Source organism: Oncorhynchus keta, chromosome 15 (genome assembly GCF_023373465.1).
Source record: "Oncorhynchus keta strain PuntledgeMale-10-30-2019 chromosome 15, Oket_V2, whole genome shotgun sequence".
Lineage (NCBI taxonomy): Eukaryota > Metazoa > Chordata > Actinopteri > Salmoniformes > Salmonidae > Oncorhynchus > Oncorhynchus keta.
Genome location: NC_068435.1, coordinates 31895354 through 31921724, shown reverse-complemented (window position 1 = coordinate 31921724; position 26371 = coordinate 31895354). Strand labels below are relative to the sequence as shown.

Sequence of the window (26371 nt, the reverse complement as noted above, 5' to 3'; positions counted from 1 at the left end):
TAATTAATAATAACAACATTCTCTGGGCAATATTTCTGAATTATATTACATTTTGTTGGGCTTTAAAAAATGGAGACGAACAAGAAGCACCCATCAAGTCTGAATAAAAGCAATGAAAATGAGAACGAATGAAGCCGAAGATGTGGCATGATCCACAGCAGATTCTCCATAAGGCATTGTGGAGCGGCTCTCCAGACTCTCTCCAGTTCCTCTGCCTGTACTGTTAACAAGCTTCTTCTGTGACCAGGGGGAGAAATCTGCTGTGGATTAAGCTCAAACAAGGTAGGGGTAACCTCCCTCCCTTTTGTGCCCTCCCTTATTCCCTTCTTCCCTCCCACTTCGGGGGAGGTACTGGCATGCTGATCTTCACTGGAGGGCCAGGGTAAAAAAAAACACTGGGGAGCAAATGGGCCCCCCACCCTTGGCTCACTTTTTTAACCTCTGCAGCACAACCCAGTGTGCACACAAGGCAAGCCAAAATAGATCATGAGGAATGTTAGCCTAGAAAATGAAAATCACCACTACCAAGACCAAGCTGTTCCGGAGCACTGGTCCAGCATTTACATTCCACAGCAACCTGGAGTGATTTATTGCCACAAAAAAAGTCAAGTCTTCCAGAAAAGACATTTAGCTACCACAGCTGGTTAACGCCAACTGGTTGTGACTGCTGATGAGTAATGACATCCCTTTGAATTAGAGACTTTGTTCTTGCGTGTCTAAATGATGGATCACTCCTTTGAATTATTTTTCAAGATGTGCTAGATAATCCATTTCATAATTTCTTCCTGCAAGATAAAAAATAACAAATAAAACAATGTGATGTATTTCCTTTCTCCAGTGGGGTTGGTCGGGTGGTGTTATCACATTTCCTGGGCGGTCGGCAGAACTGGAGCAAGTCTCAATCCACTCCTCCTCAGTGTGCTGCTCCCCAACAGTAGACCCAGGGTCCATACAAACCCAATTAAGAATCAATTTCAGCCAGTGTCAGACAGTCTGGCGCCCAGAGAGGGGTAAATGCTTTTGATATGAACATTTTATCGTTGTCTCACAGTCTTCCATTGTCTGAAAGTCTGGCATGTGTAAAGTATCTGTCATGAGGTCTAACGCCTGAGCACTACCGCACTACCACCAAGTCAAACAGCTCAGCCTGCTTCCCCATCTCCAGTCCACACATGGTATGCATACGAAAGGGAACACTGAAATCCAACAGTGGAGAAATATTAATATGCTAAGCGATATATCCAATTGAAAGGCACACAATAGTCAAGTACAATTTTTAATTTTACCTTTATTTTACTAGGCAAGTCAGTTAAGTATAAATTCTTATTTTCAATGACGGCCTAGGAACAGTGGGTTAACTGCCTGTTCAGGGGCAGAACGACAGATTTTGTACCTTGTCAGCTCGGGGATTTGAACTTGCAACCTTTCGGTTACTAGTCCAATGCTCTAACCACTAGGCTAATCTGCCGCCAGAATGAGGTTTTGACAGATTGTTTATTGGTCAATAACGACCATATTGTTTTAGGTACTAGTCTGGAAAAAGGTTGCGTTGAGAGACCTTTTTCCATAGATGCCACATATCAAGTTTTATTCAGATTGGTCATTCCGTGCCAGCAGAGTAGCGTTTTTTAAATAAATCCACAAAATTCAAAATGGCGGAAAATACATAATGGCGGACCTAAAGGGTACCAGAAGTAATTTTACATAGGAGAGGGACATATGTACTGAATTTCATGACTTTAGGTCAAATGGAGTGAGGGGTTTGCATTTTCAATCACTCGTTATAGCGCCACCATCTGGTCGGTCAGTGTAATTTTGTACTCCGCGTAAAGACACATCATTTACCCAAGTTTCATCATAATCAGGCCAGTGCTGTCTGAGATATTGCGTGTGACGAACGTACGAACATATTAACGGACGGAGACAGATCCACAGCCCCTCCCCGATTTAATTGTGTGGGACAAATGAAGAAAACAGCCAGCACTAAACACATGGGGAAATAACTGGGCTGACCAATAAAACCCCACAGACACCTTGGTAAATACTATTGCAGCTTTCATAAATGACAATAAAAATGCACATTTGCACATTCACATTTGCCATCTCGGGCAATTTTGAAGGCCATATGCTATTAGAATAATAACGGATTGGATTCATTCAAGCTTTTCCAAGGAGTTAAAAGTGCTTCATATTGTCAAGGGAGAATCACCTCGTCCGCTACCAGTACACAATATGCAATCACATACATGCAATACATGCCTACAGTGAAGTGTTTATCTCTACTCATGTTATTCATTTGTCTGTCACTATGAGCCTCCACGCACAGGACAAGAAAGGACACTATAATAACATTAGGCCTACACCCAATCACAGTTCTGCAGGTTCCAACAAAGACAACTACAGATAATGACTAAATAACCATGTAGTAACATGCTAATACAATATTGTAACTATAGTAATAACTGTTTTATTACACAGGTAGGCTATAAGGGCAACTTCACATAAAGTGTTACCTAAACATAGGCACTTGCTGAAGAATAGAGCATTATATAACTGGATTTCCACACATATTTCCAATTCGTATCAATGTAGCACTTGTTAAGATAAATTCAAAGACAGAATCTATAGCACACATACCTTGCACTGTACATATAAAAAAAAGAAAAACTTAGATCTGGGTCTCTGCACACTTCTGACAGGTAGGGAGGAAATGACATATTGATTCCTAGCAGTTGAGATGAGAGCCTGCACTTACAGTACATGACTCCCTACAGAGTTTGGTCATCTGCACTCCTCTGACATCCCCCATTGTACAGTTCTATTTGTGTTTCTATACTGTAGAGGTTAAGAAATATAACGGCTGTCCTTTACAGGAGCAGAGCTCCCGCACAAGAGGAAACATTTACTCAGCCTTCCATAGGAGCTGTAACAGACAGGGCTCAAGGCTGTGCACACAGGAGAATGAACGGGAGATGAGAGCCATAATCATATAAAATATAAAAGGTGCTAAAGGCAGTGGAGGGCATTGAAGTTGTTGGCGTTGTTATTGATTAAACTATTGGTGTCACTTTTAGAAGGCTTAGACATAGAGTCAGTCAAGTCAAAAGACATAGCAGCAAGGAGGGAAAGAAAATTGAATGCCCATAAATTCTCAAATAATTGTGATAAAAACATCACTAACATAATTATATTTGGGGATCTGTAGAAAGTCTCTGCAGAATGGTTGAACCAATGTTTTTTTAAGAATACAATTATGTATTCATTCCCTCACAAACATTTGCACATGAGGGGTCTCATGTGCAAATGGAAGTGCAGGATCAATTTATGGGCTGTTTAAGTTATTTCAGTTCGCATGAAATGTTTTCGGTTTCATTACATTCTATAAGGAAAGTAGAAAATGACAGAGATACATACACCTATGTTTTACAAGCATGTATACTTCAGTTGACATTTTTTTTTCTTCTGATTTTGTTTCCGAGTCAATACTCTCACTCTATTTTCATTAAAAAAGCTGATTACCATTTCAAATGACTGACTCGTTTAAATCATGAGAACATAGTGTTTGCCTCTATGTCTGGTGTTTGGTTTTAGGATTTATTGTTTCTGTGTGTCATGGCTAAAATATATGGTATGCTTATATGGAACTCCAGGTGCTAAAATTAGAGACAGTCCCTGAGTCTAGAGCTCCGCCTTGAGTAACAACAGATTTTTTTCTTCGGTGGCATGCGAAGATTATCCATTTCCTGGTTCCTAAAAAGTGAAAGGTTGATCAGGCTACAACGTTCTGATGGCTGGTAACAATGCTCTAAGAATTAGCTATGAAAAGTAAAACACAGGAATGGGTGCCTTCTTTGACTGTGTGTGTGTGTGCGTGTGCGTGTGCGTGTGAGATAATTACGATTTATCCATGTTTTTTGTGGAAGCCCATAGTAGCGCAGGCTAATGCACTGTTGAATGGAACTGTTAGACGCTGTAAATCAATTTTTTATTTTTTTATTCCTTTTTCTCTCTCTTTCTTTCACTGGCGCGAGGGGCATCTGTTTCCATTTAGCTGCATATGCTTGGGGAGAGAGAGAGAGAGAGAGAAAAAAGAGATCAGACTCACAACAATCAAACCTTGACACCATCGCACTCTCCTGAACCAAGTCACATAACAAAACCTCGCACAAGTAAATAAAAAACCTAGCAAGGAAAGTAACATTGCAATCTCTGCAAGTCAATAGTTTACACAGAAAAAAAGGTCAACTATTTTCAACTTGTTCAAATGTGGTCCAAAGTGATTTTGTTGTTGTTGACACACGGCATAGATTATTATATCAACAAAGATCAGGGACATATTTAATGATCAGAATGTTTATATTTAAAGTACAGCCCAAATGTTTGAAAGATATCAAATGTTTTCCCAGTTTATTTGCATTCTCTATAACATTTCACTTACGTACGGAAACATTTTTGGATGACAGAGAGGGAAGGAAAAGTTCTGTGAGCCAAGGAAGATCTTCAGAGTGGACAAATCTGGGTCCATGTTGCTTGTCAGATGTAATCCGATGTGGAGGCCTGGATTCTTTTTCTATTCTTGATCTAACGTGTGTCATCTGGGCTGCCTGGCTGGCTGCAGCCAGAGGAAGTCCTATGAGACTAGAGGAGGAAGCCTAGACATGGATTTCAGAAAAGGAGAGTTATCAGTATAGCTGTGCGCTTTTGAAATACGAAAACAAATAGTGTTGTAGAGTGTTGCAAGTTCCACGATTCACTTGATGATTTAAATTCAGTCAGATCTAAGATTGAACATTTGATTTTGAATGTGGAACTTGTTGCCCTGTATTGTGAATTAGAATGAACAAGATGATGAACATAATTACCACACAATTTACTGATACAATAAAATTTTCCCTAACATTGCCAATTTAGAAAAACTGACAGGCGGTTTCTCTTCTTGCGGTCCAAAATTAGCTTGCCTTTCAGGTGGTTTTATCCTTGAGCTTTATGGGAACATGTTTGGTACCACGTGACAACAATGAGACTTAAAGAGATGCACACAAATATGTTGTGAAATGGAAATGGCGTCGTCTGAACACAGACTGAGAACAGCAGTGAGTGTTTATTGTCTGAATGGAACAAGCATTTATCGAATGCCAGAGCAAATCCCTCAAACCTTCTTCTGGAATATTTGTATTCTTTCAATGTATGTTCTTTTCCCTCTCTCACTTCAGATTGCCTTTGAATGTTGGGGCTTTTGATCATAATGAGTAAAACCACTGAATAATGACTCAAGACATATTTACCACAACACTCTCTTGTACCCTCTTATTAACAGCGTTAAGGTTTGTTGAAACGGTCCACAATCCTGCATGAGGTTTTGACAATAATCTGAACAACACATTTGGGGGAAAACACATCCATGGGAAGCTAAATCAAAGAAAATATGTAGGGGTGGAGGAATGGGAGACGTCACATGGGACTTTTTTGGGGGTCTTTTTCCGACAGCCCCCAGAAAAGGCAACATAAAAGGTAGTTCTCAAAGACTTAAGCATAGTATCTGAAGACAACCAGTACTGGTGCAGAGGCAGCAAAGATTGAACTAATCCTCAGATCATTTTTCAAAAATATAAAAAACTGTATAGTATATTTACTTCTTACAGAGCTACAAAAGTGTGAAAAGGTTCATCTCAATGTGCTTTGTTTGTTATACACTTTAGTAGAAGAAAATGTGTACTGTGAAATTGTGAAATGTGTCGTGCAGATGTTTCACTGAAATGCAGTCAAATTATAAATAACGTTGCCTGAGACAACTCAAAATCAAATCAAATCAAATGTTATGTCACATGCTTCATAAACAACAGGTGTTGACGAACAGCGAAATGCTTATTTACGTGTCCTGCCCAACAATGCAGAAAGAGAGAAAATAGAGAAAAAATAGAAATGTAAAAGAGGTAATAATACAAGTAATAATAAATAAACAATGAGTAATGATAACTATATATACACTGGGTACCAGTACCAAGTCGATGTGCAGGGGTACGAGGTAACTGAGGTAGATATGTACATATAACTAGGAATAAAGTGACAACAGGATAGATAATAAACAGTAGCAATAGCATACAGTATGTGATGAGTCAAAAGAGTTAGGGCAAAAAGGGTCAATGCAGATAGGTAAATAGTTAACTTAATAGCTACATGGACTAACTATTTAGCAGTCTCATGGCTGTCATGGAAATTCTAACCAGAAAGGAGAGAGACTGTTGATTATTCAACAACCTTTTTTCAATTAAGATTTTCAAAAATGAGACCGGTCAAACATCACCTCAATGGTGTATGGTTGAGAGCCCAACAAAGAGGAGTTGTGTCTCAGTTTATATACATTGCCAGTCAAAAGTTTTAGAACATCTACTCATTCCAGGGATTTTCTTAATTTTTTACTATTTTCTACATTGTAGAATAATTATGAAGATGTCAAAACTATCAAATAACACATGTGAATTATGTAGTAACCAAAACCCTTTGCCTTGATGACAGCTTTGCCTACTCTTGGCATTCTCTCAACCAGCTTCATGAGGTGGTCACCTGGAATGAATTTCAATTAACAGGGGTGCCTTCTTAAAAGTTCATTTGTGGAATTTATTTCCTTCTTAATGCGTTTGAGCCAATCAGTTGTATTGTGACAAGGTAGGGGTGATATACAGAAGATAGCCCTATTTGGTACAACACCAAGTCCATATTATGGAAAGAACAGCTCAAATAAGCACATAGAAATTACAGTCTATCATTACTTTAAGACATGAAGGTTAGTCAATATGAAACATTTCAACAACTTTCAAAGTTTCTTCATGTGCAGTCGCAAAAACCATCAAGCGCTATGATGAAACTGGCTCTCATGAGGACCACCTCAGGAATGGAAAACCCAGAGATACTTCTGCTGCAGAGGATAAGTTCATTAGACTTACCATCCTCGGAAATTGCAGCCCAAATAAATGCTTCACGGAGTTCAAGTAACAGACACATCTGTTCAGAGGAGATCGTGTGAATCAGGTCTTCAAGGTCGAATTGCTGCAAAGAAACCACTACTATAGGACACCAATAAGAAGAAGAGACTTGCTTGTCCTTTGGTCTGGAGTCCAAATTGGAGATTTTTGTTTCCAACCGCCGTGTCATTGTGAGATTTTTTTGTATTATTTTTTTTGCAGTGTGGCTGAATGGATGATCTCCGCATGTGTATTTCCCACCGTAAAGCACAGAGGAGGAGGTGTTATGGTGTGGGGGTGCTTTGCTGGTGACACTGTCTGTGATTAATTTAGAATTCAAGGCACACTTAACCAGCATGGCTACCACAACATTCTGCAGCGATATGCCATCCCATCTGGTTTGGGCTTAGTGGGACTATCATTTGTTTTTCAACAGGACAATCACCCAACACACCTCCAGGCTGTGTAAGGGCTATTTGACCAAGAAGGAGAGTGATGGAGTGCTGCATTAGATGACCTGGCCTCCACAATCACCCAACCTCAACCCAATTGAGATGGTTTGGGATGAGTCAGACCGCATAATATAGGAAAAACAGCCAACAAGTGCTCAGCATATGTGGGAACTCATTCAAGACTGTTGGAAAAGCATTCCAGGTGAAGCTGGTTGAGAGAATGCCAAGAGTGGTCAAAGCTGTCATCAAGGCAAACGGTGGCAACTTTGAAGAATCTCAAATCTAAAATATATTTGGATTTGTTTAACACTTTTTTGGTTACTATATGATTCCATATGTGTTATTTCATAGTTTTGATGTCTTCACTATTATTCTACAATGTAGAAAATAGTACAAATAAAGAAAAACCCTTGAATGAGTAGGTGTGTCCAAACCTTCGACTGGTAATGACTAATGAAACAAATAAGAAAAGTTTTTGTGTGGAATTTTCCTTTAATAATGGTGTTGAAGTTGTGGGTGAACAGGTAGTACAGGAGGGGACTGAGCACACACCCCAGAGGGGCCCCCATGTTGAGGGTCAGTGTGGCGAATGTGTTGTTGATAAATTCTTACCACCTGGAGGGTGGCCCATCAGGAAGTCCAGGATCCAGTTGCAGAGGGAGGTGTTCAGTCTCAGAATCCTTAGCTTACTGATGAGCTTGGAGGGCACTATGGTGTTGAACGTTGAGCTGTAATCAATTAACAGCATTCTCACATAGGTGTTACTCTTGCCCAGGTGGGAGAGGGCTTTGTGGATTGCAATAGAGGAGTGTCATCTGTGGAACTGTTGGGGTGGTATGCTAATTGCAGTGGGTCTAGGGTGGCTGGGATGATGGTGTTGATGTGATCCATGACCAGCCTTTTAAAGCACTTCATGTGGGTGCCATGGGGCTATATTCATTTAGAGAGGTTACCTTGGCATTCTTTGGCACAGGGATTATGGTGGTCTGCTTGAAACATGTACAGAGCCTTCAGAAAGTACTCACACCCCTTTACTTTTTCCACATTTTGTTGTGTTACGGCCTGAATTATAAACTGATTAAAAATGGATTTTGTGTCACTGATCTAGACACAGTACCCCATAATGTCAATGTGAAATTTTGTTTGTAAGAATTTTTCTAAATTAATAAAAAATGTAAAGCGGAAATGTCTTGAGACAATTAGTATTCAACTCCTACGTTATGGAACCCTTAAATAAGTTCAGGAGTGTGCTTAACAAATTGTATAATAACTTGCATGGACTCATTCTGTGTTCAATATTAGTGGTTAACATTATTTTTTGAATGACTTCCCCATCTCTGTACCCCACACATACAATTAATTGTAAGTTCCCTCAATCAAGTAGTGACTTTCAAGCACAGATTCAACCTCAAAAGACCAGGGAGGTTTTTCAATGCCTTGCAAAGAAGGGCACCGATTAGTAGATATCTAAAAAAGAAATAAAAAGCAGACACTGAATATCCCATTGAGCATGGTGAACTTTTAATTTGGCTTTGGATGGTGTATCAATAAACCCAGTCACTACAAAGACACAGGCGTCCTTCCTAACTCATTTGCCGGAAAGGAAGGAAACTGTTCAGGGATTTCAGCATGAGGCCAATGGTGACTTTAAAACAGTTACAGAGTTTAATGGCTGTGATAGGAGAAAACTGAGGATGGATCAACAACATTGTAGTTACTCCACAATACAAACCTAAATGACAGAGTGAAGAGAAAGAAGCCTGTACAGAATAAAAAAATATTCCAAAACATGCATCCTGTTTGCAACAAAACACTACACAATACCTCATCATTAACATATGTGAAATGGCGCATTTCTATGTTTTTTGGTCAAAAAGAGAGGAAGATAAGTGTTTCCAATTACATCATCAACCAATTAGTGGACAATTAATAACTGGTTAAAAATCACATGATGCACGCCGATGATGACTTTGGAAATAAATCTTCCTCTATATTTGTTAATACAAAACATAGAGATGTACCATTTTCACATATATTGATGTCAGGGTGGTGCTGGAGATGATGAATACGAAGTAGAATGTTTTTTTTTACATTTCCCTTTAAGTAATACTGCAAGAAATGTGGGAAAGAAACAAACTTTTTCATCCTGAATATAAAATCCTTATGTTTGTGGAAAATCGAACACAACACATCACTTAGTACCACTCTTCATATTTTCAAGCATGGTGGTGGCTGCATCATGTTATGGGTATGCTTGCCATCAGCAAGGACAAGGGAGTTTTTTGAGGGGATAATAAGAAACGGAATACAGCTATAAGTACAGGGTAAATCCAAGAGGAAAACCTGTTTCAGTCTGCTCTCCCACAAACACTGGGTGACGAATTCACCTTTCAGCAGCATAATAACCTAAAACACACGGCCAAATATACACTGGAGTTGCTTAACATAGAATGTTCCTGAGTGGCCTAGTTACAGTTTTGACTTAAATTGTCTTAAAAAATCTATGGCTCTCTAGCAATGATCAACAGTCAATTTGACAGAGCTTGAATAATATTTTACAGAATAATGGCAAATATTGTACAATCCAGGTGTGCAAAGCTCATAGAGACTTACGCAAGAAGACTCACAGCTGTAATCGCCATAAAAGGTGCTTCTATAAAGTATTGACTCAGGGGTGTGAATACTTATGTAAATTAGACACTCTCAATACATTTGCCAAAATGTCTAAAAACATGTTTTCACTTTGTCACTATGGGCTATTGTGTGTAGATGGGTAATTTTTATTTTATCCATTTTGAAATCAGGCTGTAACACAACAAAATGTGAAATAAGTCAAGAGGTTTGAATACTTTCTGAAGGCACTGTAAGTATTACAGAGGGAGAGGTTGAAAATGTCAGTGAAGGTACTTGTCAGCTGGTCAGCACATGCTCTGAGTACGCGTCATGGTAATCCATTTGGCCCTGCGGTCTTGTGAATGTTAACCTGTTTAAAGGTCTTACTCACATCGGCTACTGTCGCCCGGCAACAATCACTGCTCTCATGCATGGTTCAGTATTGCTTGCCTCGAAGCAAGCTAAATGTCTTCTATGCTCATCTGGTAGGCCCTTTTCACTGGGAAGCTCGTGGCCTGGTTTCCCTTTGTAATCCATGACAGTTTGCAAGCCCTGCCACATCCGATGAGCATCATCTGCATAGTAGGATTCGATCTTAGGCCTGTATTGATGCTTTTCCTGTTTAGTGGCTCATTGGAGGTCGAAACAGGATTTCTTATAAGCGTCTGCGTTAGTTTCCCATTCCTTGAAAGGTGTCAGTTCTATCCTTTACCTCAGTGCGGATATTGCCTGTGGCTTTTGGTTGGGAAAAGTACATACGTCACTGTGGGGACGACATTGATGCACTTATTAATGAAGCCGGTGACTGATGTGGTAAACTCCTCAATACCATCAGATGAATCCCAGAACATATTCCAGTCTGTACTGCCGAAGTGCCAGCATCGGTTTGTAGTAGGAAAGGAAGGAGTGTCTTAGTTCTTCAATATGAGATCCTGTTATTGTTGGTTTCTTTCTTTCACCCATTCTAAGGCTTCATTACTCAGAAAAACGGGGAAACCTGACAATCTTGAGAAAGAATCCAGGATGAGGTGATGCATATGTATGGGTGGGAGCTTTTCTTCACAGGCTCACACCAAAAAAAATGTAAACAAAATGGACTGAAACGTCAGCCCCACATTGAGTAAGGGCAACAATGCGAGGCTACAGTGAAATGGCAAGAATAAGCATTTTCTGAGAGCACCATAAGTGTTCTGAAAACACAGGGAAGGGGCTACTTGTGTGTCTTTTGGACATATATGGGATTTACCACAAGCCCCGAAAGAGTAAAACACACAAATATTTCAGGAACTTCGCAGTTCAGTTCAAATAAAGAAGAGTGTTTATACTTTCAGTAGTACTCTATACATAAACATTTTTTCTCTAAATAGGAATATGTGCCAGCGGATTACCATCATTACATCTGTTTTCTCTTACTGCACTATTCTTTATTTTGTAAAATTATGCCTTGAAAAACATGAGCTCCTCACTAATCCTCTCACTTTCCACCTGGTGAATTTGACCCAAATTCACATTTCCCCTGTGCGGCCAGGAGACTGGCTTTTTATTGAAGCCTACGTGTAACAGAGCCCACTGACCTTGCAATGTACTTTGACTTGGGAGAGAAAAAGAGGGTCAATTAATCTTCATTCAGGACAATAACTTGTCTTCAAACTTTGCTGTTGTGTTTTCTGTCTTTTCTTTTTGATAGAGTAGGGTACTTATTGTTTAGGGTAATAATTTAAAAATAAATTCTGTAACTAGGCAAGTCAGTTGAGAACAAATTCTTATGTACCACAAAACCCGGACGACGCTGGGCCAATTGTGCGCCGCCCTATGGGACTCCCAATCACAGACGGTTGTGGCACGGCCTGGATTCAAACCAGGGTGTCTGTAGTGATGCCTCAAGCACTGAGATGCAGTACCTTAGACCGCTGCACCCGAGTGGTGTATGCTGTGTCAAAATGCACTAGTAAGGGAGTCTGTCGTTTTGTTGTTTCATTTCATGTTTTAACAAACATTATTTCTATAAATAGTGGAAAGTAATGGTGCATAAACTGTACAGTATATTACTAATAGGCCGTGTGATACTATGGTCAAAGGGAAGCATACCTGGGAATTCTGGGAAACTGAAGAAAATGACTATAAAGCTGCCGAGCTCAATCCAGCTGACGGATATCATTTCCCCTCCAGTGCATCCATTGTTGTCCATAATGACAACAAGACATATACAGTTCACATTTGATGTTCCCACATAACAAGGTCATAAAACAACAGGGAATTACAATTTCTTGCCTGTAATCCAAAACGACATGTTGTCACCAGGGGACTTGCTCTGGGGGTTATGCATTGCAGTGACTCTGTGGTCATGTTGATAGTGTATACATACACAGCTGGTACATTTATATAAACAGGTAGACAAACAGTTCCTATTGGCCGGTGGATTACTAGAGGGATGCTTTTTGGTTTGTGTTTAAGATGGATGTGTTTAGATGTGATGGCTTCTTGTGCTTGGCGGGCTTATGTAACAGAGTTAAGAACCTGCTGTAAGATCACTCCACAGCTAGCTTGAAATGTCGCTGATAGAGCCATCCAATCGGTCCCTTTTGTATAGCTAATTTGGTTTCCACGTTATCAAGAAGGGCAGTCACGTGTGTTGCAAGGTAGAGGATCACTGGTTTGAGCCCTGTGTGGAGACAGGGACAGTGGAGGACGCTAAAACTGTTAGCAGCACATTGATGTCGTTTACACATACGTTTTTCGATGAGCAGTGGCCCCATACAATCGTATTAAAGGTGGACTCCGCGATATGACGTACATGCAGAAAGTAAACAGCATAGTGGGTCCATTTTATGCAACAACTACATTTAACATTTAAGTCATTTAGCAGACACTCTTATCCAGAGTGACTTACAAATTGGTGCATACACCTTATGACATCCAGTGGAACAGCCACTTTACAATAGAAGAGCGTTAAAGTGCGAGGCTCAACTCTGCTGTTTTGGTCCCCTGGTTCCACACTGGAACAGTGTGAAGTAAACCCATACAACATGCATAGATACAGTGTGTGACTGTTTGAGAACTACGTTTGGCAACTCATTTCAATATCTGCGGTGCGGCTCGTAACGCCATTTTGCTGAGTCTGCCTTTAACTTCCTGGTGTGGCTTTTTCACCTTTATCCAGAAGGTCCAGCTGAAATGATAATATAATAACAGAGCTGCATTTTCCCTTTCCCTGTTTTTCTTTAGTAGTGACTACTCCTGTTGTGAGAATGAGTATGAATCTACTGAATCCCGTAATAATAGCCCACATTGAAATGAATGACATATTTCACAGACCTATAGATTATACACTGTGTTTAGATGCATCTTGCAATCTGTGGGCTATTTGACAGTCCCTGTTATCACTATCAATATCCAGCTACCAGCTCCTGCCTTTAGGGGCCCTATTCTTCATAGACAAATCCGATAGAAAACGGCTGAAAGCACCAGACACCAGTCCCTCCCTGCCTTTTGCATGATCCGCGCCAGGTTTTAGGGTGGCCCATTGAAAGCCAGCTGTTGCAGAGCGGGGAGCCGGCCCAACGTTTCTCCTCGTATTTTTTGGTTTAGGAGTCCGACTGGCGCTGGCAGATCGGTGTGTGATTGGAGCAGCGCAGAGATTGCCTGGAGCACAAGCCCGACGCACAGACACAGGCCCCCCGAACTATAGTCACATTGTAGACTGTTTCAGCATTGTATTGGCGACTTCCCGAAAGGCTTGACATCGTCGTGGAATACGACTGCATGTTTTATTTTTAGGATATGTGCTGATATGCTTCTCATTCGCCTCTTTTAGGCTACAATAACATTGGAGCCGTGCAGTTTTTGAATTCACCGTGTCCAATCGAAGGGAAAATGTGGATGCGTGCGAGGGGGATATGGGGTAAAAAAACTATTGATTAATAGTTCCCGAACGGCATCTCGCTAAGGAACAGTTTGTCCGGTCCTTGGGGACGCATGGACTTGGAGAGAGAGAGATACCTGCCACAAGAAACAACACGATCTGTCCCTCGTAATTGGAGCATGCATCGGAACCACGGACGTCTTTGTGTTGCCCGCTGCGTATTCCGAGTTTGAGGGGGGCCTCTAGCCTGCTGAAGGGGTGACCACTCTCTCCGTGTTCCTTCAATGCCAAACTGAAATATTCGTCAAACACCATTTAGGACTGTTCACCTCAAATGTAAGTATTGAAACCTTGGCATAGCATGCCACCACCGCGTCTGTACGCTTGTGAGCCTACTTGTGAGAAAGGTGGGAGTTTAGAGGCTGAGTTGAGAAAACCATTCCTTACGATATCGGTGTGGTACAAGTCACTAACTGACATTTTACCAAATTTCACTCCATTTTAAAAACACTTACAGATTGCTTGACATTGACATCGCTTGAAAATAAACCAGTATCTGTGAAAATGAGGTCTGTCTGCTACTGCATTCTATAACATACCAGCCTAAAGATTGTACATTCTGAATAAATTAAATAATTGCATTTTACCAGACATCAGTGGTTCTCACATTAAGCGACTCCGGGCCATGGGTTATATGTATATATAAAAAAGTTGCATGAGGCTTATCCAGATGTGGTTTCTTCAACGGCCATCGTTGGTCTGAATTGGATTCAATTCAAACGATGAATGATAAAAACAAATCTATGCTAGTTATACAATTACATGCAATTAATTAATGGATGGATAAGAGGGCTACTAACTGAAATATAATGTTATGCGTTTTATTATGTCTGTCTCGGAATGAAGCGTTCGTTCTTGTTCTCTCGGTTTTGATAATTAGAATAGATCTCACCTGTGATGCTGAGGTGTTGGGCGAGTCACTGTAAAAGAGACAGTAGCATAGTCACCTTGGATTTGAAAGAAAATGACAACTTATGTGCATTATGGTAGCTTGGCTATAATTATTTTTCTAGGTAACACGCGTTCAATTACAGAAGTGCAGTGATGCCGTCAAAAAATAAATGTAACCTCGCCCATTACATGTAATCCTGTGGACACGACGACCAAAGTCAGGTGCTGTCTTCATCGACCTCTCCACTCTACGGCTGTAACATGAGATCATTTCACTGAACATGTATAATTCACCGATATCTAAGCCAACCATGTGTGATGATACGCACACACACGCCAGTGGCTTATCTTACTTACTGCCCCTGAGGGCTCAGCATCTCAGGGTTTGTAAGTAAGCATTTCACTCTAAGGTCCACACCGTTGTATTCGGCGCATGTGACAAAAAAATTATGGATTTGATGTGCTGCGGTGAATAGAGAGGCCTAGGCTACTAAAGGCATCAAATACAGCATTCATTTAAGGGACAGGTCGAAATTTAGTTGGGGGGTGGGGCTGGCCCAACTCAAGGTGTCATAAAAAAAATGCCCCCCCCTCCAACATTACAAATATTTTCACATGACCCTCCCCTTGTACTGTAAAGTAATTATATGAGGAGGGGAGGCTGTGCAATTTAACTCAAAATAATGTTTACTACCGCAAATAACAATAACTGTAGCGACCCTGTTTATTAACCTGAATATTGACTTTGCCACATCAGCATGCACGGAGGAGTTCACTCTCCCTGCCTGTTTCATCACACTACGATCAGAGCCGGCTGCAGACAATTATCAGCTAGGGGGAAATCAGAGTTTCAACATTTTGATGCCATATTTATAATTATATAGAATGTATGCAACACATTTTCCACCAACAGGTTTCTGTGCCAATGCACTACACAACCAATGTACAAAGCATGCCGATGTTGGGCACTTCAATATAATGTTTCACTTGTTCAACACTACAATAAGCAGACTATTCCAATCACGACAAACATAACATTTATCTCTCCCTACCTTGTAGGCTGACCCAGTATCGAAGGTTTGACAATCTCCGAGTGTCAATCAACTTTCTGGTGTTCTGTCTCTTTCCATTCACCAAATGGCCACTTCACAGTTTGGATTTTTTATTTCATTATTTATCCTTTATTTAACTAAGCAAGTCAGTTAAGAACAAATTCTTATTTACGTTGACGGCCTGCACCGGCCAAACCCTAATGACACTGGGCCAATTGTGCGCCGCCCTAAGGGACTCCCAATCACGGCCAGGTGAGGTACAACCTGGAATCGATCCAGGGTCTGTTAGTGACGCCTCTAACACTGAGATGAAGTGCCTTAGACTGCGCCACTCGGGTTGATTTTATTTCTCAGTGCTTTTTTTTTTTAATGCACAGTACAAAGTTTTTTTTTTAAGTCATCTGGATTGAACAATACAGTCAGGGACTTATTTCCATTGTGGTCTATTTAAAAAAAAAACATAAATACATATACAATTACAGAGATGCAGACAAAGAAATGCTCAACCTCCAGATGTGTATGAGGGGGGATTTTTAAGTACGATTCTTACAAGCTTGTTTTGGTTGGCCTGTAGCTTATTCTTTAGATGTTTGGAGCTGCTGGTGAACCATGATGTGCAGGCATAATCAAACTGACATTGGACTAGCACACTTGCCAGAGTCTTTAGGGTGTGTAGCTGGGTTTCCATCCGATTTTGACAGATTTTAATGTGAATATTCTAAGAATCTGCATAGAAGCAATATACATGCGCAAGAAAATAGCTGCTCGGTAGGATAATTGTATTGTCCCCTAAACAAGATCAATAGCAAGAGCTTTTTAAGCTGAATGTCCCATGTCTTGAATGATGCACCTGCCCTCTCTGCTGCCTCTCAACTATTCCTATTTGTTCTTGTGGATTCATATTGAAAATTGATGTGGCTTTTATGTGTGGTATGATTGCTAGTTAGCCTATTGCACATCTGGACAAATGATCTACTAACCACTATTGTCACTATGAATGATGGATAGACAAGTGAACTATACTGACCTGTGGTATAGTAAAAGGTAGCGCGTGGAAAAGCGTAGTTTATAAATGATTATTCTAATAAACTATATATAACACAGGTGATGCAGTGTTATATATAGTTTATGTTGTTTTTGTTAGCCCATTCCATTCTCGACACTGGTGACGTGGCCTGTTTAACTTAGTCAAATCAGAACGGGGAATGTACTTGAAAATCTAAGCATTTTTAACCAGGTTAATTTGATCAAATACTGGAATGGCCTATAATGGATGGTAAAATCGAAAACCTTGTCTTAATTTGTTTTCAATACGGGTCTAGAAACGGCAGGAGCATCATTTACTCATGTCAGAGTTGGGATGGGGAATTCACTGGGACAAATGTCCCGTTGCCCCCCTTCTCCCTACTCCTCCGCTCCCCCGCCCTCAGACGCTATCTCTGTAGGTTGGTCCATTTGTCCAGGCCCGGGGTCTCCAGGGGAAGTGCCATCTCATCTCACATCGGCTCGAGTGCAAATGGCTTCAATGTATGCTAGTGTGATTTCTCGTGGGTTTTTTTTTCTCTCGTAACTATCAATTTACATATCAAAGTGGCTGCATTTCAATGGCAAGAACTTGAGCTACCTTCCCCCAACCAGTTTTGTCCGGAGAGGGGGCGGGCGGTGGTGTGCTACAGAATAAGAATGGTGTTGTTTATTGCAGACAACTGTACAACATCAATATTCTGTGTGTGTGTGTGTTCTTGTGTTTCGATTGCAAATGCATATTTAGTTAGGATTGACAGAGTTGGTAGGCCGCCATAATTCAATCCAAAATCCCTAAAGTAAGTAGCAAAAATGAAAAACTACTCGTTGCCGTGTTCCCTTGGGGATTTTGGTAGGAGCTTATTTAAATATGTTGACATGTGATTAATTTTTGCAAAAATGTTAAAACTAGAACATGGTTTAAATGAATTTAACCCTTTACAGCTCAATTTTAGTTTGCTATTGCCTAACATAATAAAAGTATGAAGTAGGGCTATACTTGGGATAAACACCAGAACCCCTCCCCTCAGCTCCATAATAAAGATAACTCAAGGTGAAACTACACAATAGACCTACAATCTTTAAGTGGCATGTTGTGTAATTAGTTTTGTAAAAAAAATATATAATTATAATAATTCAAGCTAAAAGGTCAATAGATTTATATTTACGGGCTGCTGTGTAACGAAACACAGTTTTTGTTAATTACACGTTTTACTGTAAATCAATACAGGTTTCTGGATGCCTCTTCGAGAGGTTTTTGTAAAGCACTGTTTTGAGCAACCAATAGCCTCTAATGTTTCTCTGTTAAAGAGATAATGTTTATTTTCAATGCAATGCAGCTGTTCTGCTCTTCTGTGAAAGAATGCCTTGCTGAGTGTGGTCTTGCTGTGTTTATTTAAAGAAAAAAATGTTTCTTTAATATCTTATCAAACATTACCTAATAGGGATGTCGAACACAATTAAATTGGAAAGATTCAGCACACACACACACACACACACACACACACACACACACACACACACACACACACACACACACACACACACACACACACACACACACACACACACACACACACACACATACACCTCCTCACAAATGGATAACAATATATGACAGTCAAGAAAGAGGAAAAGCCTCTTCCCCTCCCTCATTCTTTCCATTTTCTTTCTATTTCTTCTGGAATTTACATAGCTCAAACCCATTATTTGCAGCTCAGGTTGCTATTAATCAGGGTGGCCTATGGAGGAAGGAAGGTCCTAAAAATGGACCCAACTTGTGTATCAAATAAAATATACCCTTCTCTCAGCTACCGCACGGTGAGCGGTGCCGATGCACCAGGTCTGGAACCAACAGGACCCTGAACAGCTTCTACCTCCAAGCCATAAGACTTATATAGTAAATATATAGTAAGTCTCGGTAGCTATTTTGTTAACTGTTTAACTATCTGCATTGACCGTTTTCTTGCACTAACATTTATGTCTCATCACATATGCTGCTGCTACTCTTTTATCTGTCACTTTATTCCTAGTTATACTGAACAAAAAACAAACTCAACATGCAGACAGAAATACCCCGACACACACACACAACCCTCAGACAAACGTGCAGGTGAAGTAGCCGGATGTGGAGGTCCTGGGCTGGTGCGGTTACGCGTGGTCTGTGGTTGTGAGGCCGGTTGGACATACTGCCAAATTCTCTGAAACCAAGTTGGAGGCAGCTTGTCATAGAGAAATTAACATTCAATTCTCTGGCAACAGCTCTGGTGGAAATTCCTGCAGTCAGCATGCCAATTTCATGCTCCCTCAAAACTTGAGACATCTGTGGCATTGTATTGTGTGGCAAAACTGCACATTTTTAAAGTGGCCTTTTATTGTCCCCAGCACAAGGTGCACCTGTTTGATGATCATGCTGTTTAATCAGCTTCTTGATGTGCTACACCTGTCAGGTGGATGGATTATCTTGGCAAAGGAGAAATGCTCACTAATAGGGATGTAAACAAATTTCTGCACAGCATTTGAGAGTATAAGCTTTTTGGGATTTTTTAAATTTCAGTTCATGAAACGTGGTACCAACACTTTACATGTTGCGTTTATATTTTTGTTCAGTGTTGATGTACAGACCTACCTCAATGACCTCGTACCCCTGCACAGCGACTCAGTACTGGTAACCTGTGTATATAGCCACGTTGCTCATTGTGTGTTTAATACTTTTATTATAACATGTTTTACTTTTTATATTATTTCTCAATTTTGTTTCTCTCTGTATTGTTGGAGGCCCTGTAAGTCAGCATTTCACTGTTAGTCTACACCTGTTGTTTACCAAGCATGTGACAAATAGCGTTTGATTTGATTGATAGGACCTCAATCTGCAGTTGCTGCAACCATTTTTTCCACTTATAAATTAATGATATGTACCCATTGATTCATGAAGAATATAATGTATGAATGCATCATTAGCTTAGTTCAATTGTCGTACCCCATCAGTACCCAAAATATGAGCTTGTTTTACTCCGATGTTTGTAAATGTGAAGTAACACTATATACAGTGCCTTCAGAAGGTATTCACACCACTTGACTTTTTACACATTTTGTTGTGTTAGACTGAATTTAAATTGGATTAAATTGACTTTGTGTTACTTGCCTACACATAACACCCCATAATATAAAAGTGGAATTATATTTTTTGAATTTGTTTACAAATTAATTAAAATGAAAAGCTGAAAAAGTCTTGAGTCAATAAGTATTCAACCTGTTTATTATGGCAAGCCTAAATCAGTTCAGGAATAAAAATGTGCTTATCAGGACACATAATAAGTTGCATAGACTCACTCTGTGTGCAATAATAGTGTTCAACATGATTTTTGAATGACTATTTCATCTCTGTAAGGTCCCTCAGTTGAGCAGTGAATTTCAATCACAGATTCAACCACAAACACCAGAGAGGTTTTCCAATGCCTCGCAAAGAAGGTATTGGTAGACGGGTTAAAAAAGAAAATGCAAACTTTAAATATCCCTTTTAGCCTGGTGAAGTTATTAATTACACTTTGGATGGTGTATCAATACACCCAGTCACTACAAAGATGCAGGCTTCCTTCCTAACTCAGTTGCCGGAGATGAAAGAAACCGCTCAGGGATTCCACGAGGCCAATGGTGACTTTTTAAAACGGTTCAAGTTTCATGCCTGTGATAGAAGAAAACTGAGGATGGATCAACAACATTGTAGTTAATCCACAATACTCACCTAAATGACAGCCGGAAAAGATGGACGCCTGTCAATCTAAATATGCATAATTTTTGCATTAAGGCACTAAAAGGCACTAAAACTGCAAAAAATGTGGCAAAGAAAATACTTTGTCCTGAATACAAAGTGTTATTTTTGGGGAAAATCCAACACAATAAGCACAGCCAAAATCCTAGAGGACAAACAGGTTCGGTCTGCTTTCCAACGAACACTTTGAGACAAATTCACCTTTCAGCAGGACAATAACCTAAAACACACTGGAATTGCTTACCAAGATGTATGGCTGTCTAGCAATGATGGACTACCAACTTGACAGAGCTTGAAGCATGTAAAAAAAAGTCTCTTAGAGACTTACCGGGGGATGTAATTGCTGCCAAAGGTGATTTCTAACATATATGAATGCATTCTGAAGACACTGTAGCCTCAACATGGTTAAAACTATACTTTTGATATCATGTATGGTCATTCCTTGCTTCCACCATTGCATCCATAGATTTGTATATGAATTTGAGTGGTTAGCTTTTTACAGAAACAGGGGCGGGGGATTTCAACTTATTGTTTCAACTGCTGGTTGCCAGTTTAATAGTGAAGAAGCCTTGCTGTCTGTTGCTCTGTGTGCCTGTTGATGTGGCTTGTCACGGAGACCCTGGTTAAGTCCCAAATGGCACCATATTCTCTATATAGTGTACTACTTTTGACCAGGGCCTATAGACCCTAGGCAATTAAGATCACAGTTATGAAAACTTAGGACACTAAAGAGGCCTTTCAACTGACTTGGAGACGGGACGGACAGCTGATCATCCTGACATGACCCTCCAGCATGACAATGCCACCGGCCATACTGCTGGTTCTGTGTGTGATTTCCTGCAAGACAGGAATGCCAGTGTTCTACCATGGCCAGCAAAGAGCCCGGATCTCAATCCCATTGAGCACGTCTGGGACCTGTTGGATCGGAGGGTGAGGGCTAGGGCCATTCCCCCCAGAAATATCTGGGAACTTTCAGGTGCCTTGGTGGAAGACTGGGGTAACATCTCACAGCAAGAACTGGCAAATCTGGTGCAGTCCATGAGGAGGAGATGCACACCAGTACTTAATGCAGCTGGTGGCCACGCCAGATACCGACTGTTGTTTTTGATTTGGACCTCCCCTTTGTTCAGGGACACATTATTCCATTTCTGTTAGTCACATGTCTGTGGAACTTGTTCAGTTTATGTCTCAGTTGTTGAATCTTGTTATGTTCATACAAATATTTATACATGTCAAGTTTGATGAAAATAAATGCAGTTGACAGTGAGAGGACGTTTCTTTTTTTGCTGAGTTTATATGAGGTTGACCGATTTAATCGGCATGGCTGATTAATTAGGGCCGATTTCAAGTTTTCATAACAATCGGTAGTCTGCCTTTTTCGGACGCTGATTATGGTCGATTACATTGCAATCTATGAGGAAACTGCATAGCAGGCTGACCACCTGTTACACGAGTGCAGCATCAAAATGACCTTGTGGCTGCAATGAGCCAAGGTAAATTGCTAGCTAGCATTAAACTTAAAGAACAATCAATCTTCACGTAATTACTAGTTAACTACACATAGTTGATGATATAACTAGGTTAACTAGCTTGTCCTGCGTTGCATATAGTCAATGCGATCGAATCAAATTTATTTATATAGCCCTTCGTACATCAGCTGATATCTCAAAGTGCTGTACAGAAACCCAGCCTAAAACCCCAAACAGCAAGCAATGTAGAAGCACGGTGGCTAGGAAAAACTCCCTAGAAAGGCCAAAACCTAGGAAGAAACCTAGAGAGGAACCAGGCTATGTGGGGTGGCCAGTCCTCTTCTGGCTGTGCCGGGCGGAGATTATAACAGAACATGGCCAAGATGTTCAAATGTTCATAAATGACCAGCATGGTCGAATAATAATAATAAGGCAGAACAGTTGAAACTGGAGCAGCAGCACGGCCAGGTGGACTGGGGACAGCAAGGAGTCATCATGTCAGGTCGTCCTGTTAATTTATTATCGAATCACATTCTAATTCAACTTCGCGAAAAAAAGCACATTCGTTGCACAAATGTACCTAACCATAAACATCAATGCCTTTCTTGAAATCAATACACGGAAGTATATTTTTTAAAAACCTGCATATTTAGTTCAAATAAATGCATGTTAGCAGGCAATATTAACTAGGGAAATTGTGTCACTGTTCTGGCGTTCAGTGCAAGCAGAGTCAGGGTATATGCAACAGTTTAGGCTGCCTGGCTCGTTGCGAACTGTGTTTCTTCCTAACAAAGACCGTAATACATTTTCCAAAATTGAACCTAATTATGACGTAACATTGAAGGTTGTGCAATGTAACAGCAATATTTAGACTTAGGGATGCCAGCCTTTCGACAAAATACGGAATGGTTCCGTATTTCACTGAAAGAATAAACGTTTTGTTTTCGAAATGATAGTTCCCGGATTTGACCATATTAATGACCAAAGGCTCGTATTTCTGAGTGTTTATTATAATTAAGTCTATGATTTGATATTTGATAGAGCAGTCTGACTGAGCGGTGGTAGGCAGCAGGCGGCTCGTAAGCATCCATTCAAACAGCACTTTACTGCGTTTGCGAGCAGCTTTTAGCAATGCTTGAAGCACAGCGCTGTTTATCAACTACCGAGATTAGGCTGGCAATACAAAAAGTGCCTGTAGGAACATCCAATAGTCAAAGGTATATGAAATACAAATGGTATAGAGAGAGATAGTTGATGCGTCATAATTCCTATAATAACTACAACCTAAAACTTCTTAACTGGGAATACTGAAGAACTGGGAATACTGAAGAACTGGGAATATTGAACCACCAGCTTTCATATGTTCTCATAATCTGAGCAAGGAACCTAAACATTGTCTTTTTTACATGGCACATATTGCACTTTTACTTTCTTCTCCAACACTGTTTTTGCAATATTTAAACCAAATTGAACATGTTTCATTATTTATTTGTGACTAAATAGATTTTTAAAAATGTATTCTATTAAGTTAAAATAAAAGGGTTCATTCAGTATTGTTGTAATTGTCATTATTACAAATATATATATATATAAAATCGCCAGATTAATCGGTATCGGATTTGTTTGGTCCTCCAATAATCAGTATCGTCGTTGAAAAACCCTAATCGGTCGACCTCTAGTTTATATAGAGAATAGCAAGCCATTTGGGACACAACTCCAGAGGCAGTGGATGTAAATGCCAGGGGTGGCGTATAAAGCGGTGCGTCTGTTTAGGGGTCAGTGGCCCTGATCATCCTGCCTCCCGGTCGTAAAGTGAGCGCAGTACTCCACACAGACAGAGAGAGAGAGACTCACCTGCCATCTTCAATCACAAGGGGCCAGTTTGACAGCTGTCTTGTTATGTTTCTCTGACACACTCACTGTCAAAAGCTAGGAACAAACAGATGGAGACTGAGCAAACGGGAGGAAATGAAGGAGAGAGGGGTGTGAGGAGGAAGATGGGTTTGTTTGATCAGCATTTAGTCTTAATCGCGAATGTCCGTCATAGCTTTTTCATCATCCGTCTTCCTCCTTTTTATATCCACTTAGATAAATGGACTGAGACTGGAACAAATTGCATTGTGTTAGGTTAGCTGACCAATCGGATTTAATGTATCCCTTTGGTATTTCTATTGGGAACAGGGCACCGGAAAGGGTCAAAATCTCTCTCACCGCCCTCTGTGCTTTAAATGACAGTTAACTTTCCCCCACTGCTTCTCAAATGGATGTTTAATGATATGTTGAGGCCCTGGAGCTGAGCTATAGAGCCAATCAGCCCTGGATATGTTCACACCAAACAGCTCCTCCTTACTTACCCTACCTAGTCCTTTCAATACGGAATGCTTTCCCCACGGTTAAGAAAGCAAACCCCCCTTGGTGTTGTCGAAGTCCTCGTCTTCCAGAGGGGAGCGGGGGGGCTGGTAGTCTTTTGAGTGATGGATGATTTTTTTGGGTCCGTGTTGAACCCTTTGGAGTGTGTAAAGCTGTCCCAGTGGGATACGTGTCGCTGTGGTGTGATGGATGGGCAGGTGTCCAGAGGCTCCAACTATCAAGAGATTAGCAGTGACCTTGTGAGTTGCCTGGACCACCTTCAGAGATGCTTTGTGATGCTCTACCACCACTGGACTGGAGGGCATTAGAATAAGAAGACACTGCTCTGAGACTTGTCTCAGGGGGAATGGACACGCGGCGGCGTGCTTTATTTTGGTGGTCCGACATACCTTCAGGTCACAGGAAGTGTGGCGCTTATAGAGGTCTGGTGGTATGCTTTTGTCTTGGTAGGGTGGATTAGGCTGAGGCAGATCTCAGGCCTGCTACGAGTTTTGTTGTCAGTGATTTCTAGAAATGGCAAGTTTAGAATATACAGGTGCCACACAATTGGAGTCATGTTTCCCTTTCCTTTTTTGAAGGATTGTTCATTTGATTGAACAGACAGACTTACATACAACTGGACTTAAAGTGTCTTCTCCCAGGACTCTGCATGATTATCTTTGTTCATTTTGGCCATCGCCATCGTTCTTTGCCATCACCATCCACACAGGTTTTAACATGCATCATAACTGGAAATTAGTCCTGCATTGATATGAACATGTATGCATAAATCATTAGCATAAGTTCTCTCATCGCATGAAGGTTTGTATTTGAATATTTGCATACAAGTAAGACAAAGAATTTGCTTATCTGAGAGCCATTCACACTCCATCAAACCAATGTTATTCCTTTGAATTCATCTCTGGGGCCTGTTCTCATGATAGACACATTGAATTTCTATGTGAAATTGTTTCAGAGGATTTGAGCAAATAGCTGTCGGACTATAGTTTTTTAACAGACGCCATGGGCTTTCTGGTCACTGATGACACACCACCATAATCAAAATTCAGATATAATTATGTTTGGGGTCTGTTTATAATTTTTGTTGTTATTTTAATTGTTGCGCTTCATTCACACATTGCATAATAAACTCAGCAGGAAAATAAACATCCTCTCACTATCAACTGCGTTTATTTTCAGCAAACCTAACATGTGTAAATATTTGTATGAACATAACAAGATTCAACAACTGAGACATAAACTGAACAAGTTCCACAGACATGTGACTAATAGAAATGGAATATTGTGTCCCTGAACAAAGGGGAGGTCAAAATCAAAAACAACAGTCAGTATCTGGTGTGGTCACCAGCTGCATTAAGTACTGCAGTGCGTCTCCTCCTCATGGACTGCACCATATTTGCCAGTTCTTGCTGTGAGATGTTACCCCACTCTTCCACAAAGGCACCTGAAAGTTCCCAGATATTTCTGGGGGGAATGGCCCTGGATCTCACCCTCCGATCCATCAGGTCCCAGACGTGCTCAACGGGATTGAGATCCGGGCTATTGTTTGGCCATGGCAGAACACTGACATTCCTGTCTTGCAGGAAATCACGCACAGAACCAGCAGTATGGCTGGTGGCATTGTCATGCTGGAGGGTCATGTCAGGATGAGCCTGCAGGAAGGGTACCACATGAGGGAGGAGGATGTCTTCCCTGTAACGCACAGCGTTGAGATTGCCTGCAATGACAACAAGCTCAGTCCGATGATGCTATAACACACCGCCCCAGACCATGACGGACCATCCTCCTCCAAATCGATCCCGCTCCAGACCATGACGGACCATCCGCCTCCAAATCGATCCCGCT

General features: G+C 40.7%; 1 protein-coding gene and 1 long non-coding RNA gene across 9 annotated transcripts in view; one reads left to right on the top strand and one right to left on the bottom strand.

Annotated features, from left to right (window-relative positions):
- Positions 1–1271: 1271 nt before the first annotated feature.
- Positions 1272–15293, bottom strand: LOC118394784 (uncharacterized). The gene is made up of 3 exons (XR_004827818.2): positions 14842–15293; positions 4439–4652; positions 1272–4060 (listed from the first exon to the last, which is right to left on the bottom strand). It is a non-coding gene; the product is annotated as an uncharacterized LOC118394784 (long non-coding RNA).
- The window catches only part of LOC118394783 (adhesion G protein-coupled receptor L2-like), a 121551-nt gene continuing 108190 nt past the window's right edge, over positions 13011–26371 (top strand). For 2 of the 8 annotated variants that reach the window (XR_008065246.1, XR_008065245.1), the window contains exon 1: positions 13012–14225. The gene's annotated coding sequence lies outside the window, so the exon portion shown is untranslated. Of the gene's footprint in view, positions 14226–26371 lie in introns of all 8 variants that reach the window. The other 6 variants (XM_052463863.1, XM_052463864.1, XM_035788325.2 and 3 more) reach the window with 6 other exon arrangements.